The sequence below is a fragment of the Ailuropoda melanoleuca genome, unplaced genomic scaffold (genome assembly GCF_002007445.2).
Source record: "Ailuropoda melanoleuca isolate Jingjing unplaced genomic scaffold, ASM200744v2 unplaced-scaffold8469, whole genome shotgun sequence".
Classification (NCBI taxonomy): domain Eukaryota; kingdom Metazoa; phylum Chordata; class Mammalia; order Carnivora; family Ursidae; genus Ailuropoda; species Ailuropoda melanoleuca.
The window spans coordinates 12,471-20,485 of NW_023253846.1; positions in this window are offsets into that span (position 1 = coordinate 12,471).

Consider the following 8,015-nt stretch of genomic DNA (forward strand, 5'->3'; position numbering starts at 1 on the left):
AGGTAACGTATGATTTTTGGTGCTATTGTAAATGGAATGGATTCCCTAATTTCTCTTTCTTCAGTCTCATTATTCATGTATAGAAATGCAACTGATTTCTGAGCATTGATTTTGTATCCCACCACATTACTGAACTGCTCTATATCTTCTAATAGTTTGGGAGTGGATTCTTTTGGGTTTTCCATATAGAGTATCATGTCATCTGCGACGAGAGAGAGTTTGACTTCTTCTTTGCCGATTTGGATACATTTTATCCTTTTTTGTTGTCTGATTGCTGTTGCAAGGACTTCTAGTACTATGTTGAATAATGAAGGCAAGAGTGGGCATCCTTTTCGTGTTCCTGATCTTAAGGGAAAGGCTTCCAGCTTTTCCCCATTGAGAATTATATTTGCTGTAGGCTTTTCGTAGATGGTTTTTATGAGATTGAGGAATGTACCTTCTATCCCTACACTCTGAAGGGTTTTAATCAGAAAAGGATGCTGTATTTTGTCAAATGATTTTTCTGCATCTATTGAGAGGATCATATGGTTCTTGGCTTTTTTCTTGTTGATATGATCTATCACACTGATCAATTTGTGAATGTTGAACCACCTTTGCATCCCAGGGATGAATCCCACTTGGTCATGATGGATAATCCTTTTAACGTACAGTTGGATTCTATTAGCCAGGTTTTGCTTATGAATTCTAGATGTATTCTTTAAAATAAATAAATGAACTCATGGCATCTGAAACAGATGCTCTGAGAGGGGAAACTGACAGAAACTGCAGTTCATGAAAATGATGGGCAGTATGCTTGGACATTAGGGGAAAAATCTGTCTTGCAAGAGCATTCGGCAGAATTGAATTTTTTTTGATCTGGGAGTCTCAAAATATATACCTATGGGTACTATCAAGTACAAGGAAAAGACCAAACTACCCTCCTGACCTAGCCTATGGATAGAACAATTGCTTCCTCTTGGAAATTATAACCATGGGATTGCTCACAAATGAGTTTGGAGTCTGTATTTATACTCTCTGCACAGTCAGAGAGTTTTAACCTGAAAAATCAACATTAGCTATTAGGAACCCAGAGCGTCATTGAAATTCGGGGGTCATTTGAAAAACCAAAGTTCAGGTGACCTTGACTGAATTGAGTCAAATTCACAAACACATGAGGACCTATGTACATTGAACAGCAGTCAGTTTAGCAAACAGCAGACTAACTTCCCACTCTCCTCTCAAATCAGTAATAAATCTATTGGATACACATTATGAAGCAAATATATTCAACATGACTAATGATACAAAACAAAATAAAAGGAGAAAATATTGCTATCATAAAAGAAAAGCCAGTGACTTCTGTTCCTCGGAAAAAGAGTAGACACAATTTTCCATATTCCTCCTGCTAATATAATATCAATCACTATTTGATATAAATTGATTTATATATAAAATATATATTGTAACACTCTGAAAGTTGGAGAGAAGAAGATAGAGTGCATAGGGACACAAGAAATTACATGACAGAAGATGCCAACAACACAGGAACACTAATGAGAATAGGCCAAAAAAGTCCCCCAAAAAATCCTCTTCATTCTAGCCAAACAACCAGGAGAGGGGCTGCCTAGCAAGATAAGATATTTAAACAACAACTTCTCTACTTCAGCCAAACACCACAAAAGAATCTTTGGTCCCATCTCACCTATACCAGCAAAGGGCAAATGGGGAGCCTGGGCTCCTACTGCTGGCCAGGATGTAACAAGCTACCCCAGCACCCCCACACCCCTGAGGAAGTGTCAGAGAAGGCCAAGTATGGGACCTGCACTTTCATCTTTGTCAGACTGGAAACAGCACCTCCTCCAGTGGTGTAAGTGAGCAGCAGTGACAACACAATCGGCAACCCTATCCCTCCTAGAAATCAGTGGAGGCCTAGTAAGGGTCCGGAGCTCTCCTTCCCTCCCAGCGGTAACAAGAAGTGTCCTCACCTCCCTTTGTGTGCTGACAGAAGCAGAGTTGGGAAACAAGACTTCTACACCCACGTGGCAGGAACAAAGGGGTATCCCTCTTTCTTCACTTGTCAGAAAAATGTAAAAACAAGCCAACTAAGACAGAATGTTGAAATAAGGTTCAGAGTCTTAAAATATAATACACATAATGTTGAGATTCCAATTAAAAATCATTAATCATACAAAGTTGAAAATCTTAACTTCTGGGGTGCCTGGGTGGCACAGCGGTTAAGCGTCTGCCTTCAGCTCAGGGCGTGATCCCGGCATTGTGGGATCAATCCCCACAACAGGCTCCTCCACTATGAGCCTGCTTCTTCCTCTCCCACTCCCACTGCTTGTGTTCCCTCTCTCCTGCCTGTCTCTATCTCTGTCGAATAAATAAATAAAATCTTTAAAAAAAAAGAAAAATCTCAACTTCAAAGAAAACTGAAAATGAATAGATGCCAACAACAAGGGGATAGTCGTGTTAGAATTATCCAGATTTTAAAGAAGCTATCCTAAAAATGCTTCAATGAGCAATTATGAATGCATTTTTAAAAAATGATAAAAAATTCAACATCTCAGCAAATAACAGAATGCAACGTCTTACCAAATAAATAGAAGTACAAAAAAGAACCAAATGTAAAACAAAAAATGTAAATATAAATCAAATGTAATTGATTATCTATGATTACCAAATGTAAAAAAAAAAAAAAACACCCAAATTCAATGGATGGGCTCACCAGCAGAATGCAAGAGACAAAGGAATGAATCAGTGATCTGAAATGCAGAATAGAAATTCCCCATTTTGAACAATAGAGAGAATAGATTAAACAGAGCACTCTACTCTCAAAGAGATAGAAAATACTTCTTCCTACCTTAATGAAAAGGGAAAAGGTATTAATATTGACTTCTTAGGCATTTTAAAATTGTGAGGGAGCCACTGAAGGAAAAATAAAATATATGATTTTCAAACTAGTAAAGGAAACAAAAGTGAGCCAAAACTTGATCCACTAAATAGAAGGCAAGAATGAAATAGAAAAGAAACACAGTAAAAACAAAGCATAGTAGTGAAAATAAATGCAAGTAGGAGAGAGAATTGAGACTTAATTTACCTTAGAAATGTAATCTAGTTCACTTCCTATTGATGGGCATACTTCTGAATGAACCAAGTTCTTCTGGGTTCTGTAAATGAGAAAGACCATTTTTGATACTTTTCGCCACTGTTGAAAATAGGCATTTCACAGAAGAAAACTACATGTATAATTAATTTGTGAAAAAAATTCAAAATCATTAATAACCGCAGAAAAGCCAATAATAACCACAATAATATACCTGTGACCATGTGCCTAATTGGAAAAAAAAATCAGTACATTTTATGTTATAGCCAAAGAAGGACAAGCTCAAACTCAAGGAGAAAGCTTGGCTTCTCTCACAGCTTAGTAAAGAAGTTCAGTCACTGGGGCGCCTGGGTAGCGCAGTCTTAAGCATCTGCCTTCGGCTCAGGATGTGATCCTGGCATTCTGGGATCGAGTCCCACACCAGGCTCCTCTTGGGAGCCTGTTTCTTCCTCTCCCACTCCCCTGCTGTGTTCCCTCTCTCACTGGCTGTCTCTCTGTCACATAAATAAATAAAAATCTTAAAAAAAAAAAGAAGTTCGGTCACTGGTTGGGCCAGGTGAGACCTGACCTTGAACTGCTGCGCAATGTTAGACCACCCATTGTGCAGGTGGGGAAACAGGTAACCAGCAACTGGTAAGGTGTGTGTGCACAAGGCCTCTGGGTTCTAACATGGGCAAAAGCCTTTAGGAGTGGGGAGCTCTGGTTTCTGTGTGGAGAGTGCTGTGGAAAGGTTACCACCAGAATGAAGTCTGCAAGGTCAGAGAGGGACTGCCATTTTGGGTCAGGGTCTGGGATGTCCATTGGATGTCCTCACATACACCACTGACCCCAGCCCATGCCTGAACTGGTAGGAGAGTCTCTTCATCTTGCAATGTGCTTCTAGGTCCCTCCTCTGAGAAAGGTTAATATCATGGTCACTTTAAAGGAGATATACTTAAAGGAATTCTCATCACAGGACATATAATAATGGGTGAATTCAGAGCTGAGAAGTGATATACAGATAAACAAAACTAAGTGCAAATGTGTGAAACCATTTTGTAGCGTAATTTGGAAATATCTAGTAATGCTAAAGATTTGTATCCTTTATGATTTAGCAATTATTCTGCTAGGAATACATTCTGGAGAACCCCCAGCACATACTTATTCACACAAATGTTCATTTCAACATTGTTTATAATACCAAGAACTGGAAACAAGCTGGGTGTCTATTCACAAAAAATGACAGAGAACCAATGTAGTCATACAATATGAAAACTATACCATTAAAATGAACTAAAACTATATGCATATCTATTGATAACTGTCCCAAATAAATTATTTAGTGGAAAACAGCAAGTTGCAAAAGACTTAAATAAACGTGCAAATCCAAGCTATGTATTATTTCTTGGTGGATACATCCCTATGAGTAAAACTATAAAAAAAAAGTTATGGGAAGTTTAAATATCAAACTCAGGTTAACTCTGAAAAACTGGTTTGTGGGGCTATATAAGGTATTCAAACTAACAACTGTAGGAGAGTAAAAAAAAATTCATTTTCCTTCTACCCATCCTAGGTTTATTGGCTAGGACCCTGAACATTAAACTAGCAAAATACAGATAAACAAGAGAAAAACATGCAAGAGTTATTAACATGTGCATTGCACATACACAGGGAGTAACTCAAAGGGGTGGTTAGAATTTGGTCTTAAATGACATTTTACAAGATCTATACATTTTATTTTATTTTTTGTCAAATTTTTATATAAATTCTAGTGTAATATTGTTTTCAGGAATAGAATTTAGTGATTTGTCACTTACATACAACACCCATGCTCAACATGACAAATGCCCTCCTTAATGTCCATCACCCATTTAGTCCATCTTCCGCCCACCTCTCTTTATCAACACTCAGTTTAGAACTATAAATTTTAAAGAAGTGACAAGATAAAGGAAAGGTCTCTGAGTTTCCAGGGCAGCAAAGTGTGGAAAGGCAAATATATGGAGGAACTAATAAAAGATAGTCACTAGCCTTTCAGTAAGTTTTGTTAGATTCCTTTGGTTCCCTCTCTGCACTGAAAAGGACCTAGACTTGTCTGTGGTGATTAACTTCAGTCCTTCCTTGTGGAGAGGGGTCAGGGGGACACCATTACAAATATATGCCCTGCTCTTAGGCAAATAGGTAGAAGGCAGCGAGCTTTTCTTGTATCTGCTTCTTCTCAGTTGCTTTCAGCCCCAAACGATTCAGATGCCAAAGTGGCATATTTTGGGGTAGCATATTCTAATATCTTTCACAATGTTTTATTCCTAATAAAAATAAAGGAAGTATGGCAAAGCATTAAAATTTCACAAAGCTGTTATATTAGTCACCATACAATATATACCAAAATAACAATTATAAAAAAAATAAAAGTAAATAATTGAATGATACTATAGTGGCAGATACATGGCATTATACATTTGTCAAAATTCATAAATTAATGTACAATACCCAAGATTGAACCCTAATGTAATATATGGACTTTGGGTCATTAGGGTGTGTCAGTGAAGGTTCATTAGTGGTAGCAAATGTACCTCTCTGGTAGGGACACTGATAATGGCTGTGTGTGTTGTCAGGGGGAGAGCAAGGGGTATATGGGAACTCTTGTACCTTCTGCTCAATTTTGCTGTGAACCTAAAACTGCTCTAAATAATAACATTATACATAAAAAAAACCATAAAGCTGAATACTGTAAACAAAAGCATTAAGTTAATAATTCTCTTTATTTTCAATATACTGGAAATATTTAAAATCATTTTAGACAAGAGTAAACTGAGGCTCAGAGAGTTAAGTCTTTGTCCAATAACTTATTCTTAGTTTTTGACAGAACTGAAAACATGAATCCATGTCCTCTAAGTTCTAATTAGTTACCCTTTCCTCCATGTCCACCACATGTTCACACCATGTCCTTCCATTAAAGCCAAAGCATTTCTCATTTAGGCAAGAAGAATTCTCCCTAGAGTAGCTGGTTCAGTTGTATAGAATTCACAGAACATATTTTACTCTAAACACTGTCCAAGGGTTAAATGACCCTGCCTTTTTCTCCTATGATCCTTTTTGCAATTGTCAACAATGTGGGATGTTACTTACTTTGTTCCATTGGGAATATGTAGTGGAAGGTATTAATAATAATCACCATTGGAAGATGAAACTAGGACATCTAGTACTAGTTCTCCAAAGTTTCAATTGATCAATTAGATAAAACCACGGTACGACTCCAACTTGAAAAAAGAAAAAAACATCTATAAATATCACTCCTTGAAAGAGATTAACCCCACAACAGAAAAACTGAAGAATTCAATTTACATCTCTGACATGCATTATATCAGGTAGGCTATATCCAAAAAAGATACACATCAGAAACAGACTGTGTCCAGATACATATTCAATTATTACACTGTGCCTTAGACAAGACCTATAAATGAGAGAAAAACACATTAGAAGTCAAAGGAAGTGAATCAAGGTGAGGATGTCCATGAGTCTTAGCATGATTTAGAGAATTTGTGAGAAATCACATCCAGAGGTGGAGTTAGAGAATTTGTGAGAAATGATGTACAGAGGGGGAATCATTTCTCTTTGGAGATTATGACAAACTCTGTACTTAAAAAAAAATGCATTTGACACTGTTACCTATCACCTAAAGAAACTAAATAAAAATGCAAATCAAGGCTATATATTTCATTATAGACATATGCATATGTAGTAAAACTATTTAAAAAAATCATGGGAATGATAAATACCAAACTCAGGTCATAGGCTTGTAGCTGTGTATCTTTGCATTAATGATTTATTTTACTTACTCTGCATTTCAAGTAGATAAGACAAAATTTACTTGATTTTATAGAATTAGAGTGAAAATTTCTTCTCTTTTAATTACTTTGTTTCTATTACCTTCTAAAAAGTTGGTAAACAAAATATGGTTTACTTTTAATACAACAAATAACCCATTTTCTCTATGTCATGATTCAAAAGAATTATTTTATTCCCTTTGCTTTTGCTGGTTTGATGACTGGCACTGATTTTCATGACTTAAATACGAGCTTATATTACTGAGATGAAATATTCTTGTTCTATGTAGAAATGAAGTTTATGTAAGTGGCTTATGATTTGCAAAGTTCAAGGTCTATTACAGAGTTCGAAGGTCTCTGTGCGCAGTTAGATTATAAGGTGAAAAGATTGAATAAATGACAGATACGAAGTGAAATATATTTCACTTAACACCAAAACACATTTCTGAAATACATTCCGTGCACATCTATATACCTTAAGCCTCTAGGAAGGCTTTTCGAGGAAATAGCATTGCACTAGAATATATTATCGGTGAAGGGCATCAGAAAATGAATAGAAAATATCTACCAGCTTAATAAATGTTGAAGAATCTGGTTTTGTCTAGAGAGTAGCAAGGGGTATAAGTAAAACCAGACCATACTATATGCTTGGCTGTCATGTTAAGGACTTTAAATTTTACTAGTTAACTTCAAGGAGTGATGCAATGTTACAAGTGTGAGAATGAGATCCAGAAAAAAGTAAGTTTACAACCTAGAAGAATAGGGACAGTTGCATAGTGAAGAAAAGTTTAAAGGGGAAAAGAGCTGATCTGGGGAGAGAAATTGTGAGCTTGGTCTGAGATGGCTGTGTAATATTCACATCCAGGAAACTCTCAGAAACATGTTTGGATTACTGGAGTGTAGTGAGAAGTGGTGCTGCAAAATTCAATGTCATCACACAGTGGTGAATAAAATGCCTAAGGAAGACAGGAAACAAAGAAGAAGGGAGACTAAGAACATAAAGTAAGAGAGAAAGACTACAAGGTGTGCAGAAGGGGATGGGACAAATCTGGAAAGCTAGGCTGTGTCCTCAGTGGAAATCTATTCATAAGGGGCAGTACATGGATGAAGGAAAAATAATATAAATA